Source organism: Brachyhypopomus gauderio, chromosome 20, assembly GCF_052324685.1.
Source record: "Brachyhypopomus gauderio isolate BG-103 chromosome 20, BGAUD_0.2, whole genome shotgun sequence".
Taxonomy (NCBI): Eukaryota; Metazoa; Chordata; class Actinopteri; order Gymnotiformes; family Hypopomidae; genus Brachyhypopomus; species Brachyhypopomus gauderio.
In genome coordinates this window covers 8,425,266-8,451,301 of record NC_135230.1, presented here as the reverse complement: position 1 = coordinate 8,451,301, position 26,036 = coordinate 8,425,266, and the positions used below count along the sequence as shown (strand labels likewise).

The 26,036-nt window shown below is 43.4% G+C and overlaps 1 long non-coding RNA gene across 1 annotated transcript; it reads right to left on the bottom strand.

The window, feature by feature from the left end:
• Positions 1-15,944: 15,944 nt before the first annotated feature.
• LOC143484342 (uncharacterized) lies at positions 15,945-19,372 on the bottom strand. The gene is made up of 3 exons (XR_013122611.1): positions 19,211-19,372; positions 17,104-17,195; positions 15,945-16,015 (listed from the first exon to the last, which is right to left on the bottom strand). It is a non-coding gene; the product is annotated as an uncharacterized LOC143484342 (long non-coding RNA).
• Between the last annotated feature and the right edge of the window lie 6,664 nt (positions 19,373-26,036).

The following is a 26,036-nucleotide window of genomic DNA, read 5'->3' as shown; positions in this document are numbered from 1 at the left end:
TCTAGGTGACTTCACTTTTTTCCTTCCCTTAAAAGCACACGGCGACGCGGGCCTGACAGGAGAGGGTCTGCGCGCCGCAGACGTGGGCTGCTACGCCTCAGATGGAGGCAGAGATCCTGCTTCCGCCGTGTTTGAGACGAGCAGCGGCCGACAGCTTCGCCCTTCACTGCGAACAGCATTAACGAGACGTTCAGGTAAAAGTCTTCAGCTCACAAGTACATTCGAACGAAACCACCACAGCTTGGTATCAGCATGGTTTCCGTTATAGGGTGTATATGTATGCACAAAATGGAGGATAATTATAGGCTGAGATTGATTTGTTTATTACTATTATTTTTATTTTGTGAGCACATCAATTAGAAGGAAAAGAGAGATGCTGCTATGTCATATGAATGTTATGCGAAGGCTTTGAGTTTCTCAGGGGGCCAGTCAGAGAAGTGCCATGGGAAAGGGACACGGACGTCCCCTCCAGGCTGGGCTATGGGACAGGGACATGGACGTCCCCTACAGGCTGTCCCTTTGTGAAGAGTCCCCTCGTCCACAAGCTAATTGCCAGCAGTGTCAGTGAGGATGGAAGTAGAGAGGAACCGGGAACAGCTGGTCAGTGGAGAGAAAAAGACGGAGATGGAGAGAGACAGAACCGAGACTTGATGACTCAAATTCTCACCTTTACAGTGGCTGCAAGTGAAAACGGCATCTTCTTCAGGGTGAAATGAACATGCAGTTTGTCATCTGCCAAAGCAGCCTTAATTTCTGAGTGGAAGAACGCATTTATGTTCCACGGTGATCAAACAGAATCGGCAATGTCTACAATACACCGAGTACTACATCAGTATTACTGAAGCACTGTGTTGAGAATGGGAGTGTGTACAGCTGGGAGTTCTGGCATCTATCCAAGACCCTCACAGCATGTTCAGAGAAGCTGTATGGAATGTAAGTTTAGTCTGCCAAGACAAGGTTTACCACAGAACTCCACACACAGATCCCTACCAATTTATCATACAAATGAACCATTTTAAAAAGAATAAAATGTTTAGATCAGATCGTCAGATTTCAAACCACCAATAACAAGCTTGGCTGTAACCAGTGATTCATGCATAAACACACACACACACACACACACACACACACACACACACACACACACACACACACACACACACACACACACACACACACACACACACACACACAAGCCAGTGTGGTTATGGATTATGATATTGTGTAACTGACTGTTTCATGAGAACAGAATGATGCCAAGACTACCTAAAACCTTTGAAAAACACAGAGTGCATTTTGTTCAAACACAACAACAACAATAATGACAGAAACAGTAAAAACATGACAACAATGGCAATAGCAATAAATTCAAGTGTACTGACTGATATGTAGTAAAGGGGCTGAGTAAAACACGAGCGCGTGTGTGTTTGTGTACATGTGATCATGCAGGCATTTGTGCTATGCATCTATATGCACATATGTGCCAGGAGGACCTGGCTAGGTTCCTGCATGTCTTCCCCTTGGTTGGCCCCTGTAACGAGAGTCCCGTAATGAGAGTCCTGTAACGAGAGTCCTGTAACGAGAGCCCCGTAACGAGAGTTCCATAACGAGAGCCCCATAACGAGAGCGCCGTAACGAGAGTCCCGTAACGAGAGTTCCTTAACGAGAGTCCTGTAACGAGAGTCCCATAACAAGAGTCCCGTAACGAGAGCTCCATATCGTGAGTTCCATAAAGAGAGCCCCGTAACGAGAGCCCCGTAACGAGAGCCCCGTATCGAGAGTTCCATAACGAGAGCCCCGTAACGAGAGCCCCGTAACGAGAGCCCCGTAACGAGAGTTCCATAACGAGAGCCCTGTAACGAGAGCCCCGTAATGAGAGTTCCGTAACGAGAGCCCCGTAATGAGAGTTCCATAACGAGAGCCCCGTAACGAGAGCCCCGTAATGAGAGTTCCATAACGAGAGTTCCGTAACGAGAGCCCCGTAACGAGAGCCCCGTATCGAGAGTTCCATAACGAGAGCCCCGTAACGAGAGCCCCGTAACGAGAGTTCCATAACGAGAGCCCCGTAACGAGAGCCCCGTAATGAAAGTTCCATAACGAGAGCCCCGTAACGAGAGCCCCGTAACGAGAGTTCCATAACGAGAGCCCCGTAACGAGAGCCCCGTAATGAGAGTTCCGTAACGAGAGCCCCGTAATGAGAGTTCCATAACGAGAGCCCCGTAACGAGAGCCCCGTAATGAGAGTTCCATAACGAGAGTTCCGTAACGAGAGCCCCGTAATGAGAGTTCCATAACGAGAGCCCCATTATGAGAGTCCTGTAACGAAAGCCTGTCCTTGCTGTTATGCTGGAGCCCCCTCCCTGACACGTCCCCTACCACCACTCAGTGTGCTCCGTGGAGCAGGCCTCTGGGTTGGGGCCACACCACGCTTGCGCCCATCCCCTGCCGGGTCACCCAGGGGGAGGTTTGGCAGGGTCTCGCCTCCTAGCGGGTTCGGCTGATGAGTGGGCCACAACATACAGGCTGAAATGGTCTACGGTCAGTCAAGGGTAGCCAGACAGTAGAACACTGGGAGATAGTGACTCACTCCGTTTGTATGTTAAAAATAGAAGTTATTTGAGTTTTACAACTAATATTAAGATTGAACACACACACACACACACACACACACACACACACACACACACACACACACACACATATATATACACACACAAACTGTGTACAGGAGCACGAATGACTGCATTAGGAAGAAGGGGAGGTTATTGCTTTATATCATGTAATAGTAATAATATATGAATAGAACCAAGATGTTTTTGTAACAGATGTGTGTATTGTCATTTCAGTCCAGGAGGGAACACACTGGCCTTTAGGTACTTCCAAGTGCTCCATATGTGAGTGTGATTCCAGTGTGATCATGTCCCACTGAGTGAGTTCTGCACTCATTCAAATATTTTAATATCTGGATTAATCACCAGTTCAGTAGAAAGATTTGAGCAGCGTTTCTTTGAGCAGCGTTTCCATCCACAAGCTGTCCTGCACTGATCCATGTGATTGTTTTATACAGTAGCTTGTAGAGAAAATAATAATTGAAAATAAACTTAATGCTTCTTTGAGTTTCATATTTTTATAAGATAGATTTGTTCAGTTTCTCCTGTTTTTATTTTCTCCACTGGTGTTTCTGGGAGATTGAGTCTAAAGGTTTGAAACAGGTAGAGACAGATGGAGTAGGCATCGTTGAAAATAAGTAGTTTATTTTTGGTTGTTTCCTGTCGTTTTAATTATAGCAATTCTGCCAATGAGACATGGGTGAATCCATGGAAACCATCATCTATTGTTTTGAATAGTGGGTTAAAGTTGAGTTCTGAACAGCTCTGACGATTGTTGAGATGCGTTAATGGCTAAATATGTGAAGATATCAGTGCGTAGGGGGATAGGTGGTGTTAGCACTTCCGAGCCACCTTTACAGAGAGGAGGAGTGGTAACCGCGATTTGGTTAAGAGAGTGATGAACAATTTTAGAGGATGTTTCTAGGAGCTGAAAAGTGTCATGCAGTGAAGGAGGCTGTTGTTGGAACACACCGCGCCGTCTGTATGAAGCTGAGCTTATGTCGTGTGCTAGATGATTTGGCACCAAGTTAGTATGCGTCATCTGAGGAACATACCTGCATAATTCACAACTGGATAAGTTGGGTAAAATTTAAATGTAAATCCATTAATACTGCCTGTGTCAGGGTAGAACTTACTTATTATTCTTCAAAATATTATTTTTTCCATCGTGTGCATATTTAATTGATTCTTAATATTAATAACTAGCAGCATAAGAGAGCTATGGAAAATGAAGGGGTGTTTTCGAGAAGGAAGTACTTTGTAAAATGTGGTGCACCCTTACATCAGGGTGCCACATTTGTTTCCCAGATTCTGATGTCTCCGTGGGACGGCGCTGGCCCTCGTGGGAGGCTGATTCCAAACATGACCTCGACCCTGACCTGCGGCATTATACAGAGAGCTGTTGGCCATGAAAAACCATTTAGTCTCCCCAATCCACAGGTGTGAGGGCGGGGCATTCCAAACCCTGGCATAAATGATGAATCAGACCAAGGGCCATCAATAACTCTCCACCATCTCCTTAATGGATGCATAAAAGTAGACAGATAAGAAACTTGGCCAGGCGAGGCCATAAATCATGTCCTGGCACTGACCTATATACAAAATAAATGGCCATAACGGGGTTTCATACAACAGGGAATGCACAGGGCATAAGGACTAGCATTACAGTTATGAAAGGGATGTGGACATCTTTGGTGCAAGAGGTAAACATCCAGTTAACAGAAGCCAACACACCGGCGGCACACATCACGTCTGAACCTCAAGCAGGCCGTCGTACGACCCACAGCCGTGCTGCGTCACCAGAGGGTGCGTACCAGGGCTTCAGCGGCCGCAAACGCTGCCTCCTGCTCCCAGAATGTCCTCAGTCAGCTGGAGTATGTTGATTTCAGGCAGCCATCCTAATTCTGCGCCGGTATGAAATAGGCTCGGTTCCTTTTCCACCGAGCAACGCGGCGTGCCGTGGCGTGAGGGGAGAACATCAGGTGGATCCCCGCGCAGATGAGCAGGTGCGGGGGACCCACTCTGAGCTACTCCAGCCTGCTCTGCTCCGCCTCTCCTCCGGCATCCGTGTCTGGGGGGGAAAAAAGAAGAAAAACAACAAGAAAGAGAAAACTTTGCACATATTTCCAATTTCTGCATGGATAGCCTGCACCATGTGGCCTGGAATGTTAGGAAAGACAACAAGAAGGACAAAGCACACGACCGTTATCTCGTTCTCACGAGTCCAACTCGGGTGCCGTTCACGCCCCGGCCCCGTGGCCATCAGTGATTTACTGCAGGGTAAAGAGGAGCAAAGTAAAGCAAATTCATTTCATGCTGCTTTATTGAAGTCCATTATGTTCACGGGAGCTGGGCTGGACACGGCCTGGCCGGTATTAACCACAAACGAATGGTCCAGACAAACATCTTTGACACTGATGAGATTCAGTTGCCGCCAGGTTTCGGGTAACCTGCAATAAGGAACCAAATACCAGACGCGGCTTACGGTGTAAATGACATCATGCCCAGGGGTCCTTCCACTTAAGTATCATTGTGTGGAGTAAGATGTTTCGGTTTGGAGAACACCTCCACTGCTATCGCCCATGAGATACTGTAACTACGTTAGTGTTCCTTGCTTCTCTGCATCATCATTCTGCAGCCTTCCTCCATGATACCGTGCTCCACCGCATGGTTTATCTCTACTTCCTCTCCATGTCTTCTACTTCCTCTTCCATTTCCTCTACTTCCTCTCCATGTCTTCTACTTCCTCTTCCATTTCCTCTACTTCCTCTCCATGTCCTCTACTTCCTCTTCCATTTCCTCTACTTCCTCTCCATGTCTTCTACTTCCTCTTCCATTTCCTCTACTTCCTCTCCATGTCCTCTACTTCCTCTTCCATTTCCTCTACTTCCTCTCCATGTCCTCTACTTCCTCTTCCAATTTCCTCACCTTCCTCTGGGGTTTGGGTAAGCAGCACCCATCAGGTCAGTCAAGGTCAAGGGTCAATCCCAAACGGACGTAGATGCTGTGCCGTGTCGTTTGACAGGGAGACGGTGAAAGGAACGGAACCTCATGCTGAAAATCATTCGTGCTAAATGCCAGCTAAGAATAGACCGGGAATCAATCAAGATCTACTGCCGTGTCTGTGGACACCCATAGTCACAAAGGCACCGGAGAGTTCTAGGGTCCAATACAGGTTCCTATGAGGATATAAGTGCTAGGGTTTTCTTGACGAGTTCAGTGGTTTGGACCAGTCGTCCCGAAACAAGTCCTTGATGTCCTCGAGCTGAGCGCAATTCATTAACCACAGAATGACACAAGGTGTCACAGACAACCATATATTTATTTATTTGTAATTTATTGTTACAAAACTGGAAAATGCTGAAAAGAAACAAAAAGAATCAGGATATGAATCCTTACACAAGGCCTCTTAAATCTGCCTACATCATTCAGACTTACTGTAACTGTACCAAAGTTTTCCACCCGCTTGGTTGGGCACTCTAAGCTCTGGTGTCTGGAAAAAGGAAGTATTCAGAGAACTGCTAGCTCTGCGTATCGCATGGTGATAACATTACAGGGAGTGTTGAAAGGTCGTGGTGGTGAGAGGTTAAAGGAGGGGTGACCTCCTCAACCCCCCCATGGGGCTGCAGCTGGACAACACTGTGGGAGATGATATAAGACATGACAGTACGAGAGGCAGAGAGAACGCACACGGATGTGATGCAAACTCCACACATACAGTACTACAATCAGGTCACTTATAGTTTAATATAGAATATACTATTACATAATGAGCATCTGGTCATAGGCATGTACAACGGCTTGTCCAAGGGTACCTTGAAAGAGTGAAAACAAATATAGATTGCCTCACATAATGTGATAAAGAACTGTGAACTCCCAGCTACATGGGAAATGTTGACTGTATACAGTTGTGTGTGAAGTGGATAGAGAAAGTTTGGCCTTTAGGGTTCAAACTTCAAAGTCTTTCACCAAATCATGGTCCGATATGTTTTTGAAATACTTCTCATTGTGATCACAAGAAATAAGAATATGAAAGTAAACACTGATTGTTGAGACTTTTTCCAGAACATGTTGGACAGAGATTTCCAGTAGTTGTACGTTGAGGTAGGCAGCAAAATCACCTCCACTCTGCTCAGTTTTCCACCAGATGAGATGACCCATCTCAGTCTCCCAGTGTCTCTCTGAGCCAGAGTGAATCTGCCGAATTTCATAAAAATGTAAGTTCCACATCGTTACCATTTGTGACCTCCTTCGTCCACGCTACCTAGGCCGCCATCGCAAATGTGAAAGGGTTACTGCAGCTGCGCGAACGTCTCGACATCATTCGTCTCGTTCGTGTCTCGACTCAAGTGCCCCTTCTTGGCTTGACCAACGAATGAAGGAGAAAGGTCAAACGCCCCCCTGCCGGTTCGGGCTGCTCCGCTGCGTGCATCGGCGCTGTAGCGGTCTATAATTACGTCTGACTCATACAGCACCGTCCGCCCCTGCTCCTGCCGCCCGTCTCAGCCGTCGTGGCATAATGGATGTCAAATGAAATTCGGAGCTGTAAAGAAAAGAAGAAAAAGAAGAAAAAAAATCTCACTGCCTGTCATTTATCACTCCTAATCATTTCCTGTAGATTCCTCAAGACCGTGTTTATTGAACGCATCTATCTTACTGCGGCTCAGCCGCTGGACAGAGATAGATCGGCGCGGTGTCAGGATTTAAAGAGTTCCCTTGACCGTCGGCGAGGGCTGACAGTTCTTAATTCTCCTAAATGCTAACCTGTGGTTTATGTGAGTCACGAGCGCGCACGTACAGGGATGTGCACGCATGTGCACGTACATGCACGCACGTACGCGCATTTGCACGCTCGTCCAGCCTGAGCTGAGGTATGCAAGTCTGGGGTGTCATTCCTGTCATACCACTATGATGGAGGCTGAATTAACAATGTGTGCATTGTGAAACTGCCCGCCACAGCAGTTAATAAAACGGCGAAGACCGTATATTCCGTGACACACAGAAAGGGCGAGCATGTGGGTAGGGGTAAATTGGTATTTGGGGCAGGGGTAATGCCTGCTGTTTCTGTTACTGCTTTATTACTTGAAAGCCTAATTTTTCCACTGCAAACTGCAGTGGGACCAAATAAACTACTTGGCTAACAGGTGGATATAACACTCAGAGTAGTGGGAATACAATTTTAGTACTGTGGTGTACTGTTACAGCCGCATGAACATTAACTGTCTCCAAAAGGCCTTTCTTTGTGTGTCAGATATAACTCATGCACACTAGTCTAAATTCAGATCAAACACTGAGATAAATAATTCATGAAAGCAAAATGCGGAGGGAGAGAGGGGGAAAACAGCACTGCTTTTTCTCCACTTGTTCGAGCGAAGGTTATGACCCTCGTTAAAAAACCGTGGAGAAGTAAAGGAGCATTTTCAGACTCAACAATGAAAGAGTAATGGAAATGATGCTAAAGAGAGAGAGTGGAGGAAGAGAAAGAGAGTGGAGGAATAGAGAGAGTGGAGGAAGAGTGAGTGACTGGAGGAAGAGAGAGAGAGAGTGAAGGAAGAGAGAGAGAGAGTGGAGGAAGAGAGTGAGTGAGCAGAGGAAGAGACAGTGGAGGAAGAGAGTGAGTGGAGGAAGAGACAGAGTGAGCAAGTGGAGGAAGAAAGAATGTGTGAGTGAGTGGAGGAAGTGGAGAGAGAGAAAGAGAGGGAGAGAGAGGGAGACAGAAACAGAAAGAGCGTTTGGAAAGTTTTCTGAAGGCTGGCCATGGCAGATGAGACAGAGATGCCTGTTTTGCCTGCAGTACCATGTCTATACGTAATAACCTTCCTCATGAATATTGCAGCTAGCCTGAATAATTTATCCTCCTGTGTTCAAAATTATATGTCGAATAGTTTCATCCTCTCATCAAACCAGGGGTGCCAGAAATCAAAATGAGAGGAGTAGCTTAGAAATTTCCATTTTATTTTATCCTTTGTTTATATAGCGGTATGGATAATCAGATGTTCTCTGCGTGTGATTTGTATCAGTTCTTTATCACTAATGCCCTCAGACAGTGCCAACATGGATATGCACTGGGCCTTTCTACACCTGTCAATGACAGTCAGGCTGAAACCTCGCCATTGTTTGCCAGACTGACAACTGATGTATTTACAGAATAATAAAGGCAATGGTATGATATATTACAAGACTACAAATTAAAACACCACGAAAATACCGAAATGCATTACTGAGTTCAGTGCTGCAGTGTAGTGTATAAACTGTAATGAAATATAAGCCAGTGAAAAGGGAGACCGTATTCACTGCTGCATGATTGAATATGATTCTAATGTATTCCACCAGGACAGGTAATAGTGATCCACAAACGGAAAAGCGGCTAAATTAAGGAGCAAATTAAAGTAGTGTTTTGTCTTCTTTAATCCCCTTTGGAGAAAAATCCACCTTATTAACTAACGTTTCTGTGCCTGTTGTAGGGGGCAAAAGTAACGTATAAAAATGTATCCCCGAATGGTAAAAAAAAAAAAGACCAAACTAAGCCAACCATGAAACAAACGTATTTAATTAAAAATCTGGTTTTTGCTATACCCATATGTCTTCTGTGTCGGGGTTAGATCTGCTGATACCACATTTGCTCCATAGAAGGATTAGCTAGGCTGAGGTGGACGATACTGTTATTGTTACCTTTTCAGAGGTCAGATGGGGAAACAAATTAGTCAAAATGTTGCCATACAAACATTATAATTGTGCACCATTGCTGTAGGTACCTGTGAACGTCTGACCATATCTTAAGTATGCAGAAGAAGCTATCAGATCCTTCTCGTGAACACCTCACAGTGCCCCAAAGAATATAAAATGGATGTTCCCCATACAGTGTTAGCATGGACCTTTTAGTATGGAAATTGTGAAGATGGTGGAGAAGCTGATGGTGGTTGATGTAGGTGTTGAAGCTGGTGAGGAAGGTGTTCGTGGTGAGATTGGTGGAGGAGGTGATGATGAAGGTAGTTGGTGGTGAAGATGGTGAAGATGCTCATGGTGGTGGTGGTGGGTGTAGGAGAAATGAAACTGACAGTTGAATTGGAGCTGATGAAGCTGATAGGGGTGTTGATTATATTGCACATACAGTAGCTCTTGAACTTTGTTTTAGATTCTAATCCCACGATGTCCATTCCAGTGAAGGGAGTTGAGTGATTTCTTTCTCAAACACACCTGCTTCAGTGCACAAACTAATTATCAAAGTCGTTAGCCAAATAAGGTGTGTTACGCCAAAGGAGAACCACAAACCCTGAGATGCCGTAGCTGGCTGGCAGTGCTGTCCGACAGTTTTTGCATGTTTGAAAAACCTCTTGAACCCAAATGTTTTAATTCCTCCTTTCAGTCCTGACTAAACACCAGGATCCGATGAACTGCGCTCATGTGCCTTAAACCTGCGCAGAATAGAGCAGCTTTAACGAAGAACCATGCAAAGTGTTCACTTCTGTTTAGTCATCAAAGGAGCTTGTGGTATCTGGCTTGTGGATCCAAAGATGTTCATCCAAAGCTGCTGTTCTTAAAGGCAGTGTACAAGGTAGTTCGGAATTTATACGTGGTTTACAGAAAACACATACAACTGTTATTGCTGTGTAAGCATTTCTCCATGGTGCCATGTGCTTGCTAAGAAGTATTCTTCACTTAATGTCAGTGTGCTCCCTGTATTCCCACACAGCCACCGTGTCTGGCTAAAGCCAGCAGGGACACAAAAAGCTGGTTCTTGTTTACTCATACATCCTGTTTGTAAGCAAGCATTACATCCTGATGGTATACACTATCAAGTCAGTTGTTAAATTTTAAATATGGAGACAGTGCCAAAGCTGACTCAAGTCTTAGCTTAATGTAGCGTGAACAGAATTCATTTGTAATCTGGAACTGTTACAACGCAGACTCAACAGAATTCATTTGTTATCCAAAACTGTTACTTTTCAATCTGCTGTTAATGCAGTAAATACATAACGAACTGCAATGTTTAATGCATGCATATATACACATGCACACACACACTTTTTCTCCATCTCCTCGCTCACAACCCCTCCCACCCCAAACACACACTCTTTTTTATACACTTGTTACTCACAACTAGTTTGCTATCATATACTCTCATCAGTATGTAGATACGGTTGCGTTGGGGCAGCAGTGTGACGGACACACTGAAAATGCTACCAGCGGGGTGGCACCCACTAATGTGCGGACAGTTGCCAGGCTCTCAGAATGCTGGGCTGTGACATCACCTCCTGGGGGGGGGGGGGGGGGGGGGGGGGATTGTATCTCTTCTCATTTCTGCAGCGTTGGTCACGGGAAAACATTGTGAATATTCTGACAACATGGTGAACATATTATGAATATAATGGATTTCTTCCGGTTCTTGCCACCACACTTTCGCCGTCATCTCGACGTGCCTTCCACACATGCCTTGATGCAACTGCATTCTGATTACACAGGATTGGCTGTGTTTTGTATTAGTGGCGCCCTGTCTTTAGCCAATAAGAGGCCACTTTATTTGCATGTTGCTCGGCATTGGTGGAGCCAGGAATGACCACAAGCAGCAATCCTTGGTTGTCCAGTAGTCCCTGTCAAATGGGGCCACCAACAGACGAAGCACACTCTCCTGACTCATCTTGGACCACAATATTTGGTATTACTGCCCCTGTACTATGATTATGTAGTAATTGCTGAGATCATCGCCATCAATCATACGCAGCAAACAGAGCCTATTGGAAGAATGCTCCTTCTCATTCTGACTGTGGAGTTCCCGCCCCACCCCAACCCCACCTTCCACCTCACCCCCGGTCCACAGGCTTAATGGTTCAGTCCACACTGCTGTAGACAGTCACAACCCCACCTTCCACCTCACCCCCGGTCCACAGGCTTAATGGTTCAGTCCACACTGCTCTAGACAGTCACAACCCCACCTTCCACCTCACCCCCGGTCCACAGGATTAATGGTTCAGTCCACACTGCTCTAGACAGTCACAACCCCACCTTCCACCTCACCCCCGGTCCACAGGCTTAATGGTTCAGTCCACACTGCTCTAGACAGTCACAACCCCACCTTCCACCTCACCCCCGGTCCACAGGCTTAATGGTTCAGTCCACACTGCTCTAGACAGTCACAACTCCAGCTCAGCACCCAGGGGCAGGCAGCAGATGCCACCCAATGTCCCTGGGACACCAAGCCCTGCCTAGCTGCACCGTGTCCCCAACGCAGAGCACTTAACTGGTGGTTCTGAAACACGACGGCCTGTTGGGGGTCCATTACTGTGAGGAGTGAAAAAAAAAAAAACAACCCACACCGCCAATGTACAGAACCAGTAAACACCAGTGAAAACACGTTTCTCTTTTGTGTGATCTGAAATGTCTACAGCACTTTACACGTGCTAGTGCATGCTTCAAAACAGCTGTCTACAGCTGCTTCATGAACCTGTCTAGAATTACACAACACTCTGTGCTTTTATCTAAGCAGGCAAAGGTGAGCTGAGCTGAGCTGGTGATTTTAATTTAAAAATAAAAAGGGAAATATCAGCAAAGTGGAGATTTACACCCCAAGGCCAAGACAGTTAGAAGAACAGGAGGACATGCATGATGCTTCCTAAGTGACTGTGTTTGAGGTTATTTTAAGCAATCAAAGAGACAATTTTACATTTTCTTGAACACCACTTACATTTTGTTCTTTTTCTCCCTTTATCTCCATCTTTCTGTCTCTCTCTCTCTCTCTCTCTCTCTCTCTCTCTCTCTCACACACACACACACACACACACACACACACACACACACACACACACGCACACACAAATGAGCTTATTAATTCTGCTTTTTATTATAACTGAAGATGTAAATAAAGTGGAAGATATATTCACATTAGGTTTAGCAGTGCATGTCTCATTCCACGTCCTTTATGGTGAGCTCTTCCCACTCAGCTCCTACAGGGCCGCCCCCTTCTACAGTCTTCAAATACGCCTTATAGCCACCGAGCATGAGAAAACGAGATAAACTGAATATAACTGCAAATATTTCAAGGCAAAAAAAATTTCACGTCTTGAAGTTACTGTGCGGTGCACAATGGGGAAAAAGGCGATCACACACAAAGAGAGAGAGAGAGAGAGAGAGAGAGAGAGAGGAGAGAGAGAGAGAGAGAGAGAGAGAGAAACCAGCAATTCACGCACATAAGCGCTGCCTGTACACCAGTGTGCTGTTTTGCATCACTTCCCAATAAGGTTTAATTTTCATGATGCCTGGTCATTATTCTCTTCCTTTCAGAGTTGATTGTCAGGAAGTGATTTTTCATTTCTTCACTTGGCCTTCAGGTGCACATCAAATCCATCACCTTCACAAAGTCAAAGCAATCAGCAGAATGCATAACCAGCAGGATCCATCAGGTAATCACCAAGACGGTGCTAAAGCTGCGCTACATGAGCTGAAGTGTTAGGGGTGGCCAAGCAGCACTGATTTGATCCAAATCTAGTTTTTTTTTATTTATCTTAATGGTGTTGTATAAAAGAGTGCATGTTTTTTTTTTTTTTTTTTAAAGGTACAAAGCCCACGGAATGAATCTCCTGGTGCATTGCGTTCTGGACTTTGCGTCCAGGACCCTGAATGCCGTGATGTCTGCTGGTTTTTGTGTAATATGGATGGACATGCAGCTTAGAGTTAGAATGCAGATTATTGCTCTCCATCAGTCACTTTGCAGTAAATGCCGGCAAAATGTATATTCATGAAGGGAAAAAAAATGTTTATTTGCAGATATGATTAGCTAATGAGAACACAGCACCATGTGAGTCATTCTGTAACAGGCTCTGATGTTCTGTAAGTCAGCTGAACTCTTTCCACAGTTCTAAGTGGAGGTGTTGTGGAGAGGTCAGAAGTGTTTCTTCCTGCCAAATGGTGGAATTACAATGAGAAGATCCCACATGCATAGAATCTAACACTCACCCTTCACAAGGGCACAAACGCAGCTATACAAGATGTGGGCTACTACAAACAAATCAGACTATAATGACGGTGAACAGCATTTGCTTGCCTGGGTAGGCATTAACACTGTTTATTGCATAATGTGTGTTCAAACAACGTAAATCACTAGGCAAAGCCTATGTGAAGTAGTATTTAGTTATAGGACTAAATATGGCATTCTGTTAGGCTAATGCAAAGATAATGCAGATAGATGTTAGCTGTAACACTTAGCTACAGGGCTAAAATATTTTGTCAATGATTTGCATATGTGAATATTACCTAGATCTACTGTCTACATCAAATTCATGCTCTAATATAGGCTCATTGCCGCAGGTTCCCTTTTGCAGCTTAGCCAAGCTGCCACACTGCATTTACGGCTGAGCTCTGCATGTCAGGACGGAAGGACAGACCCAGCAAGCACATCAGGGGCCTGCATGTGGACAGGCATGTCAAGGACAGAGGTCAGGCATCGCTGACTCAGCTCGGCTTCAGCAGATCAGCTGTTATTCTGCGGAACTCGCCCGGTTCGCACCACTCGTGTCTGCTGTTTCTCTGCTGCAACTCCACAACTCCAAATTGTTACTAACTACGAGGATCAGGTGGCAAATTGATGTGACCAACAAACTGTACTAGGACGCACATATATAGGCTACATGTGAAATGAGCACCACCTCATAAGAGGAACCTATAATAATTGTTTTTTATTTAATAAAAAAGAGTCATGAAAAACAAAGATGTTAAATGATAGCTAGCAATATTAATGGGGTCTCTAACAACTTTTGCTAAACTGCCTGATGCTAGCTTGTGAGCTATAGCTAGCTTGTTAGCTAGTCGTTTTGTGCATTTGTGCATATTATTTATACCAGTCATGATTTGTGTTTATACGTACTGATGTTTCTCTTCATTTGACAAGTTTCACTCAGGACTATCTCATTAAGGAAGAAAAAAACATTCCAATTTCCAACTCGTACTGACTTTAAGGAGCAGCAGTCCTTCAAAAACACCCAGCAAGCCACAAACCTACGACATGAAGGTACAGGTACACCTCAACCAAGGTACACCAAGTTAACATTTTTTAGTCCCTGCTTGTAAATGGATTAAATGATTGTATACCGAGTCACGTAAAAGTAAAATACATTGCATAAAATTAGTAAAATAATACATGACAAAAAGTTTAAGATTCTTAATCTCTTTTATACGGTGGCTGAGACTGCACGTTGTGCTGCAAAAGAAAAATGCATTGCAAATAAACAAAGCAAATGAATCAAAGTAACACATATGCTACATTTCGGAAATGCAATGCAAATTCAGGAACACTGCAAATCTAGTCCCAACACAATGGAAGAGTTTTTAAGCATTATAAGCAGTAATTACCGAGTGAAAAGTACGTAATTTCTTTGCTTTTTTGATGGGTAAGATATAGGGTACACAATGAAATCTGACTTATATGTGCTCTGCATTCTTGCTTGATTATTTTTGCTATGTTGTACCCAGTGCAACCTTAAAAGCTCTGGTAATAATCCCATTAAACACAACCTAGTTTATGTCTAAATACCTAGCTAGCTACATTTAAAGAGTTTTACTGATTTACAGTCCCGTTCAACCTAATGAGACAATATAATACAACTCTTCTTAGAGTATCTATTATTCCCATTGGCTCTTACCAGATGCTTGTCTGTGATAAAGGTAATCTCATAAACACTTGTGCTCTGTTGTGGCTCATTTCTGTTGTGTTTTGACTGGATTTATAAAGTTTCCGAATTTGCAGTGCGTTTACAAAATGTTTTGTACATGTTAATTTACTTTGGGTATTCAGAGTGTTTTCCTTTTGCAGCACAATGGGTCTTCTCAGCCACCGTAGTTTTTATTATCATCAGAGGGAAAATAACCTTCACAGGCTTTCAGTGATGAATTCTGTAGTGCTTAAATTGGATGTCTTGCTGCTGTGTGGAAAATGCAGTGAAAGTGTGCATTGTCACAAATGACAGAAATTGGCATTGAAAAAAAAATCTGATTTTTAAACCTTGAGTATGCACATGTATGCATATAGAGCATGTATGTATATAGAGCATGTATGCATACAGAGCATGTATGCATGCTCTGTTCTCTTCATAAATCACAGTCTTGCTGGAAATGTGCACAGCTACAGAATCCTCATATCCAGCCCTGTTACCTCCCACAAATATCCATAAATAGTCAATGCAAATTACCTCATGGTTAAATATGGGGTGTCTTGTTCATTATTGTGTATGATAGTAGTGAAAATGGCAGATCGAATGGAGAAGAAAGATGAATTTTGCCAAATGTAAGGTCCACATTCTTGTGAGGTAGGTGGAGGAGAGGAGATACAGGCTGTGGGCTCATCAGTGGCATCACCCGGAAATCTGAGTGGCAGCAACACGACTACAGCAGTCAAGCGTTCGTTCCACAAGCGTGTTGCTGCAGAGGTGAAGAAACAAACAAACAAAAAAAAAACAGAGTTAAAAGTTTAAAAGAAGCAACTCACTTTACAAAGGCAGACTGTAACTGAGACTGGTGGGGAACGCATGCATTCCTGCTGGCTTTTTCTGTCTTCTATAACAGTCTCCTACCTGACACATACAGACAATGCCATCTGCCTTTTAGAAGCCCAGTGGTGCATTCCAGAAGGTAAGACCATTCCAGAATGTAAGACCATTCCAGAACGTAAGACCATTCCAGAACGGAACGCACCACAGTGTTCACATTGTTGTAGCGTCTCCCCTGTAGCATCTGTGTGGTTTAAGAGATGGGGTAAGGAACCAGCTCTTAAAGGGGTGGCCACTGTCACCCGCAAGAGTTACAGCAATATGTGGGCGGGTGATTGCTCCAACTTCTCCAATTACATGTTGGAAACTGGACATTGCTCAAGATGTTTCTTTGATGTTGGCCTGTTCACCCACCATGTATGGAAATTGGATGTACGGATGTATCCATTTAATTATTACAACTGGAACAGCTGGCATGATGGTTGCTTGAGTCTGGGGGTTGTGAAGACCTGTAACTGGACAGGTATTGCCTGGTTTTGCAAGGCTGTTCTCGTTAAAACTGAGCCCAACTCAGTGTACAGATTGAAGAGAATGTTGGCAATCTAATTTGGACCATTAGTTGTTCGTCATTGGTGGCAAGGAAATCTTTATGGTCTTTAAAACATGCCCACACCTTATGCAGCTGTTGTGGTCTTCAAATAAGAGCCATTGTACCAGTGCAATTTACAAATATGTGAATGTGTGTAATTGTTTTACATCTGTTTGCGGCCCGTAATTATCCATAGCCATTACCAACCCACAACGAGTTACAATTTCATTCAGAGTGGGGGTTACAAATTGAAGGCTGCAAATAGTTAGATGGAGCAATAAATACGAATATGTAGAGGCAGGATAATGAATGGGTCTACACAAATCAAGAAACTAGTCACACAAAGCACTGTTTAGGCCTGAATTCTTTCCATGAATAAATACCCCATGTGTGATAATCATAGAGCTGCATAATTGAACAGGCACTCTTACATGTGAGCTTTGTGATGGACCGGTGCCCTGGCAATATTTGGTTCCCACGTCGCACCCCATGCTGCTGGGATTGGCTCTGGTCCCCCGTGAGCCTGAATTAGATCAAATGGGTTTAGAAGATGAAGAATGAATGTTACATGTGAGGACTGTGATTGGCACATTTTACCACAGTATCCAACATTACGCCACAATGTTGTTAAACCGCACTCTATAAATATGATTGTCAATATATAGGCAACTTTGTTCAAAAATATATAGAATTCCATGTTAACCACTCAATGTCAAACAATATCAACTGATTTATGTTACATATAAAGCCTGGACTTACCAGTCAATGCCAATGAATGTCAAAACTAGAAGTGCAAGTCAGCCAGACATTAAAATGTCAGCTGGGATTAACACAAGTGTGAACACACAGAATAAGTAGCACACTCCACATGAAACTTTAATTGTATATTAAATTTTAAAGTATATTATTTAGTAACTTAGTAATGGTGTTAGCGAACACCAAATTATTACTTAAGCTCTAGCCACCAGACATCTGATTGTTATGTATGCCTGTGCCCTCCACGGAAAATTCTAAATGTCGAACTTGAAAGCACAGCATGTTCATGTCAGGAAACTTCAGCTACTATTAGCTAAATTACCGAGCTCTCCACATGATTCGGTTAAAATCAAGACTAGGGACATGATAAACATTTGCTAAGATTAACTTAGTAAGCTAAATATCCTAGGCAGTTTGAATAGGTCAAGAGCTACAATAGCTAGCACTACCAATTAATTGTCTTGCTATATGCTAACTTATTAGCTAATGTGTTTCATGAAAACACATTTATTTCAAATAATGTAAATGTTCTCAAATCGTCACTTGTTTTTTGTTACAATGATGTGACAATGACTGGTAAAACATTGGTCATTCACTGACTTACTGATATGAAGGGACTTTCATCAAAACATTGTTCAATCCAGAATGTTCTCACACAGCCCTTTCTTTGGTTCAACATTAAAGGTTGTCTGACCAGTTATCCTTAAAATCCTGAATATACTTTAGGTTGAATGGTTAACTGATGAACATTTTACCGAAATGTGATGAATTTCACTAATGACGAATAACACTCTTTTCTAAATGCAAGGTTTCCAATAGACAGAACATCTGTATGTGTAGACTCCTTTACCACAAGTGGTACAATATTTGAAATGCAGTGATGCTGCAAGACAGGAATGTTGAGTTTGGGGAGTTCAGCAGTACTGAAATGGGTTAAACATTTAGGTTGTACAACCGTGTTTTGCTGCTATGGCCTAGGATATCAATATTGCTCTCTTATTGATAGATCCTTCTATAGGGAAGGGGACCTAAATATTTCAAGCTAGGGATGTGTCACTATTGCATATCCTACACATCAAGACAACACATCCATTCCTGTGGAACACACCTTTGTGGTTCCTGTAGAGAACATCACCAAGGCAAAACTCATTAGTGGTGCGATAAAGCTGCCTTTTTTGGAGGGGAAAAAAAAGTTAAAGGGACAGTACAGATATTTTACACAAGTATTTCCTTGATTTCCTTGTGCAATGTGTTTGTAAGTAAGACCAAATGCACCATTTGTGGCAAGTGGGTCCACCGGGACTGTGTAGTCAAGCCCTTAACAGAAGGACACTGCACTGCTGTACAGGTGTGGAAAGGTATTTTTCAAATGGTTATTTGTCCATGCTCTGAATTTATACCTGAGGAAAAAAAATACAATTCCTCTATGCTTTTCAACTTTAATATTTATTTTCTTTATAGACTATGCTGAAGATGTATGAACTAACATTCAAACTCTCCGTATCGATACAAAACGGGCTGTGGGTTGGTTGGAATAAAATAGTTGAGTAGTATTAACATGGTTTTGTCATCTCAACTGCACAGTAGACAGGATCATCTATGAGCTTATATTACAGTTCACATTGTAGTTACCTTGTAACCAATAGACCAAGCAGCAGTGTAGTAATGAGCAACTGTTAATATGGAGTCTGATATTGACTGATTTTCACATCTTGGACAGTTAAATTGGACAATTCAACCAAGATTAACATCTGATGGAAAGTATAAGGTAAATGTATTCACATGCATGCGACTGTTCCAGTGAAGGTACCCCCTGCCCGAGCTGTCACGACAGCCTCAGCCCCTTAACAGCGTCGTTCACAGCGTTCATTCCCCTTGTCCTCTTGTCCTTGTTGGAAGACCTGGCTCACCGCACGACAGGGGGCCCCGTACTGTGATATTCAGGTGTGTTTTTTTGACCTGGAGGAGAGGTGAGATCACATCAATGGAACAAGTATGTACTTTTCAAATATCATATACATGTGTGTGTGTGTGTGTGTGTGTGTGTGTGTGTGTGTGTGTGTGTGAGTGTGTGTGTGTGTATGGCTGGCCTTCACTGTTAAAAAGCCTTTATATAGCCTTATGCAGCACAGTGAGAGACCGTGCCCTCTGGGACCTCAAATTCTGAGTCATAATAACTATTATGGAGATACTTTCTCAGACGGATGTGTCGAATCAGCTCCCCCCGAAACGTGTTTGGTGAGTAATGGATGAAATCTGGGGAATAAAAGGAGACTCACTGCATCAGGTCTGGTCTTAGCCTCGGATACAGTAAAATACCTGAAGACGATGTTTGTCTCTGATCCGAACGAGGTCACCCTAAATGAGACAAACAAGAAGAGGCACCGTGGGTAACCCAACACCTCCACGCAGTAATTAGCGCGCTTACGGGCGGCGACACACTAAGCCGTTGGACTTTCCACCAGATATCCGACTGCCTCCTTTCCTTGTCCGCCTAATATGGACAGTTCATTTCCTCACCTACACCGACTCCTGAACTTCAAGTCTTCAGCACCTTCTTGACAGTTACACTCGCTGGTTTTTTTTATTATTAACACCACCTCCATGTTGTCTTTGGAATGCTATTAATATGCATACTGCAAAAGTGTTTTTATATTCAGTTTCTACAATTACTTAAAGGTCGTGTAGTTTCTTTCTGCTTACAGGATTTGACTATTTCACAGTATTTTGTAAGGACGGATGTTGCCTTTTGCCGCATGTTATATTGCTGCTCTTGGAATCAATAATGTGTCTTGACTTATCTTATAGTCAGCCAATGCCCGATATGAACCACCAATGTTTAAATAATAGAAAAATTCTGGGCCTTCATTATGCATTTGAGAATTTGTGCCTCTGTGTTATGGTTTTCATACACACACACACACAAAAGGATCCCAGCCTTGTATCACTTTTTATATCACTTCAAAAAAAAAGCCAGAAATATCTGCAGATTCACATTTTAATGAAGGACATTTCTGCATCAGTGGGTGAAAAGTGTAATAATTATTAAAAAGAAATGTGAAGGCTACAGTCTCACATCTACCTTCTCATATGCCTGGGTAATGGCCCCAAATGGCGGCACATAGTGAAGAGGATGAGAACCACTGATTCACCTTGCTGGCTGAGTGACCCACACCAAATCAGCCACCGAACAGTTTACGCCTCTTAGAAGGCCATAGAGTGTGAATACAGTGTTCAAGCTTAAACCATGATTCTTAGCTATAAATCTACTTCCTTTTAAGGGGTCCAAAGCCATAAATATCCTAGGCTGATTCATTACTGTGCAAAGCAGAAGGCTTCGGAAGTCGGCAACAAACAGGACGGCTGACTGAATCTGATACGCGTATGTCGGTGCTTAAATTAAACGAGCTGTTAGGTTCGCCCGGTATTGACATTGGTTGCCTGCTTTTGATAAACACTAAGAGACGAGTTCTGAGCGCCTCAACGTCTCAACAGTGAAGTCAAACTCAGGAAAAAATCCACTGGCTTCAACAAATACATTGTGTTCTTTAAGCTAAAATTGGAAACAGAATGCATAACAAATGGCAACATGCCTCCAAATATTTCATTCGTTTTCTAAATTACCAAACGACAAAAAATGCAGACAACCTAAAAAAGAGACAACCTCAAACACCAAACGGGAAGGAAAAAGAAAGAATGCTTTGTTCTTCTGATCTGGATATGCCTGCTTTTGAATACATATTTATAAAATCACATCATGCACACAACATCAGCGATGAATAATAAATCATTGTGTACTACTGAAGATGTATTCATTTAGGGGAACAAGAAATTAACGTGTCTAGTAATTACACTGCACAATAATGAATCGAGGGAGGTAGAATAATCTAGTTCTGGCCTTGGCAGCAAGGCTACAAAAAAGCTCTTCTCCTTCCCTGAAGACCTGGGCATGAATACAGTGATCAGATGGTGTACTGATCCTGTGTCTGTTGTAAGTGTCATTGTGTCATATCCACAAGGATCTGCAAGCACATGTTTGGAGACTCCGTGTTATACTTGTTGCCTTGAACTAGCGGCAGATGCACTTAACAGATCTTAGCTCCGTCTCTCAAACAGATGCATTCAGTGTGACTGGAAACACTGTCAGATTCCCCCAGTCAGAGTGTTGATACAGTGAGTCGAACTTACTCCAGCAGGCTAGACTTAGATCTGCGTTCCTGTTTTCATCGCTGTCTCCCGTGTATGGACACCTGTTATGGTTTGCCAAGGAGCTATGAGGTATTCACACTGCTGCCTTCGAGAAAATGTACCGTCCATCAATGCAGCGTCCACTTTCCCTCGTCGTAAGACGTATTGCAAATAAAAAAAATGAAGACAGATCATAATTTCACATGGACTACATTATTCCTGTATGTTTGCAGCACATTATCCTCATTAAATGTAACTGCCTGCTGACAAACACCCTTCGTCATATGTGGTCAAATGACAAACCACGAACAGACTCATCTAATTGTACCTCGGTTCCAGCAATGAGCTGAGGATAACTTTTGATTATGCAAGTATTATAATTGCAATAATATGGTGATTCTGCCTGTGGCATCCAGATTTTATTTTCACGTAATTAACAGCTTGAAAACTCAACAGTATGCCTCGGTTACATGCTCAGCGGTGAGCGCAAGGCTATTCTTTAGGAGCAATTGTGCAAAAGACATTTGCAATAAATTTCCAGCGAATATTATCAACGCTATGACCGAACAACAGCCAGCCACTTTAAAGACATTCAATTATGCGTCTCACAATTGTCGGGTTTGAAGGCTTTTCTTGGGGTCGCAGGGGTGAGACCACGAGACGCTGATGGAACGCTAAGGGTTCATTACAGCTCTCCTCGTAATTGCTGTGTCCAATTAAAATGTGGGGGTCAGTTTGGAGCCCGCGCTTTATTTGATGTGGGTTTTTTTTTGTTGTTTTTTTTCCCGTCTAGAACATGTGGGCCAGGGCAGGAGGTTTGGGGTTTGGAGAGGTCTGCCTTAATCAAAAGTTAATTCACAAGTGCGATCAGTTTACTCACTGCTGTAGTCAGTGAATGAGTGAATGAGTGAGTGAGTGAGTGAGTGAGTGAGTGGGTGGGTGAGAGAGAGAGAGAGAGAGAGAGAGAGAGAGAGACAGAGAGACAGAGGGAGAGAGAAGCTGAAATTGCCAGAGACTGAAGTGTAGATAAGGAGATGTCTGCCTTAGGCCGGGGTAGATTGGAGAAGGAACACAGATGCTATTGACATACATACCACAATAAATAAACAATGGGGGTCAGTCCTTGATTGCATTTTACATGGTACATGGTTTGCAAAAGTGTGTCCCTAATGTGAAATGTCAGAGTAGCAATTTGTGGAGATTTGGTGGGCTGCCTCAAGAGTCCCATCTGAAATGTTATGGTGTACGAAAGGTCAATGGATGGAAGGGTATCTTAACCAAACGAGGTAGTGGATGCCAGAGACCATGGCAACGTCGGCTCCGGGTTCGATATTCGCCAGACATTAACGCAAGAATGTCATTTTTATTAATAAACAACTGAAACTCTCACCAGCCAGCACAAACTTGTCTGTAAATGACATATTATCTTTACACATCTTGTGATGTTAACATTGAAAGCCATTGTGTGGGGGGGAAATGTTTCACAATATTTGAAAAACTGCATGAAATGTTTTTTACGTGTTCACTTTGGTATTTAGTAACCAGGCCAACAGTGTGAATGTGTTAATGTTTACTGAACAACGAGCCAACTTTACTGTGGCATGCCAAAGTTGGCTGCTACCATGATGTCAGGGTGGTTATGTAATGTCTTCTTACCGGGCCCATATTTAGGCACTATGATTCAGAGTGTATTCCACTGTACATATTGGTCTCTTCTACAAGACTTCTTGTTATTTTAAGACTATTAAAACTAAATAACAATTTAAAAGAGTCAATCAATTAATATACATGGCACTTACACAGTCTATTTTAATGGACTTGGATCAAATACTCAATATGCTGATGGCTAGCGAACATAAAATCTCAAAAGTGCTCAAAAAATAATTCACAGTGTGGCCAGCTCACGTCTTAAAGTTGAAGCAGATTTTAGCTACGATCATTAGGTGCCATGTTTGTTGAGGTGAGACGATTTCATCTTCCAATGTGGTATATCAAAAATCATCCTCTTTATTTATAACGTCAGCCTCATTCAGTAGTTCCAAGCAAAGCACATCTTAGCATATGAATATTTTACTTTTGGCGTGAAGGATTTTAAGTGCTCATTCATTTTTATACTCCAGATGGACCACGACGGAGACCCCCAAGCCTACAATTTGGAAGAATGCACAAGACAATCATACTGCATATTTCTGACATGCTTATGAAATGATTTTTGACATGTGCAATAGACGCTGCCAGAGATGACTTTCTAAAGACATCTAAAATAGAATAAAATCTAAAAAAAAAAAATCACATTCAGTTCTAGATGGCTCTTGTGTGCTTGCGGCTCTTTCTGGTGTTGTGATGCATTCGCGTTGCCTTGCTAGGCAGAATATGAAACATGTATGAATCCAGCCCATTTACTGGAGACTAATAAAAATGGTAACAAAGAAGGGGTGTGGAGGCGGGGCCGAGAGAATCGGTGGCATTAGGTGGATTTCCAGCGTTCGCATCTCCATACGTTTGAAGTGGTGGGTGAGGTAGGAGAGCTGGGCTTTGTGGGATCGTTCCTCTCTAAGAGGACATGAATGGGTGCATTGTGCAGCGCTGTGGTTCATGCAATATTCAAATTTGCAGAGTCGCTGGAGGATTTGTGGGCATACGCATGCTGGTATTTCAGAAGCTCTGAACATGGTAATGCATGCACGCTGGATGCCTGCCCCGGATACATTGTCCTGGATGCATTATATGCACTGAAGGACCAAGGGACCTGATGTTAGAAGGCTGAATATCTGAATACCCAAGTTGAATATCTGTAATTGTAAGTTACACATCGTTTTTAATTGGTCCTGGACTCCAGAGTTTTGGTGTTTTTAACACAACTGATCCAGTGCCTCAGCAAATATGAGGCCCTGTGGCGACTGAATTAGGTATAATAATATCTTGGCAGCATTGCCCTAGAGCTCAATAAAACCACAGCCCATTCACAATGAGGACACGGTACCTCATGTAGAGAATAGGCTGAGAGGTGGTTCAGACCAGGGCTGACTAAACGCTCTGAGAAAGACTCTAACCAGAGCAGTGATTTCAGCAATCAGTTTCTTGCTGGTTGAGCGACTGTCTTTGGAAGGCAGCGATGGGTTTTGTCCATGAATTTATTGCAAGAGCTGCCAACGGTGCAGTACCTTCTGGAACCAGCAGGTGGTAATTCGTACCCTGCATGCTGTGACGTGGTCCTCTCGCAGATTTGAACATTTGGTATGACTTGTGTCAAGAAAATGCAGACGATGGTTGAAATTTTCCATTTTCAAGTTAGCAAATTTTTTTGTTTTTAAAAAGTATGTTCATTTTTGAGTGATCTTTTAATCGTGCATGATGTTTTTCAATTTGTGATTGATGATAAAAAAAATTACATACTTGTTTTTTATTGGTCTAGAGATCATAACATGGTTGCACACTGCCTACCCGCTCAGTCCCATTGGCTGTGAAAGCAAGTGGTAATGTGAACATTAGATGTTTGGATCATGATTGCTCTTTTCGTATCCCTAGATGATTGAATTGCTGCAAGTTTTACTGCTTTACCCAATTTGACACCTTTTTAACTTGTGCTCACTAAACAGAAAGGGGTCCATGGTGACAGGCAGCAGCCTGTGTTTGGGAACCAGTGAACACCAGGGTGGGAGGTTTGGCACAGCCGCAGGCTGTGCAACAGTGGCCCTGTTCTGACCCCAGCCCTGTTCTGACCCCGGCCCTGTTCTGACCCCAGCCCTGTTCTGACTACGGCCCTGTTCTGACCCTAGGCCTGTTCTGACCCCGGCCCTGTTCTGACCCTGGCCCTGTTCTGACCCTAGCCCTGTTCTGACCCTGGCCCTGTTCTGACCCCAGCCCTGTTCTGACCCTAGCCCTGTTCTGACCCTGGCCCTGTTCTGACTACGGCCCTGTTCTGATCCTGGCCCTGTTCTGACCCTGGCCCTGTTCTGACCCCGGCCCTGTTCTGATCCCCGTCTTCCCCCATCTGAGCAGCCCATGATCATCTCTTGAGTGATCACACCAGGACCAGATACATTAGTGAACTCCAAAGTCCAGACCAACCTCCTGAACCCCCCCCCAGCCTTCCCTGTATGGGTCTGGTTCGTGTTTCTAGCAGCAGTGATGGCTCTTTTCTAACATTTATAACTCTCTTTTTATTTCTTTTGCTCTCTCTTTCTCTGTTCTGTATTTACATTAAGTATTTCACAAGGATACTTTTATGCTTTTGTTATTTTATCACGTAGTCTACTCCTTATTGGAGGATTAATGTAGCTACACAAAATTGGGATGGTCATTTGACCTTTCGGTGGTTTTTAGTTCTACTCCATTTTTTAATTCTAGGACTAGAATAATTCATGAGGTGAGGAAAAGTGCCGTTTGAGCGAAAGTCACATGAGTGACAGGACGGTAT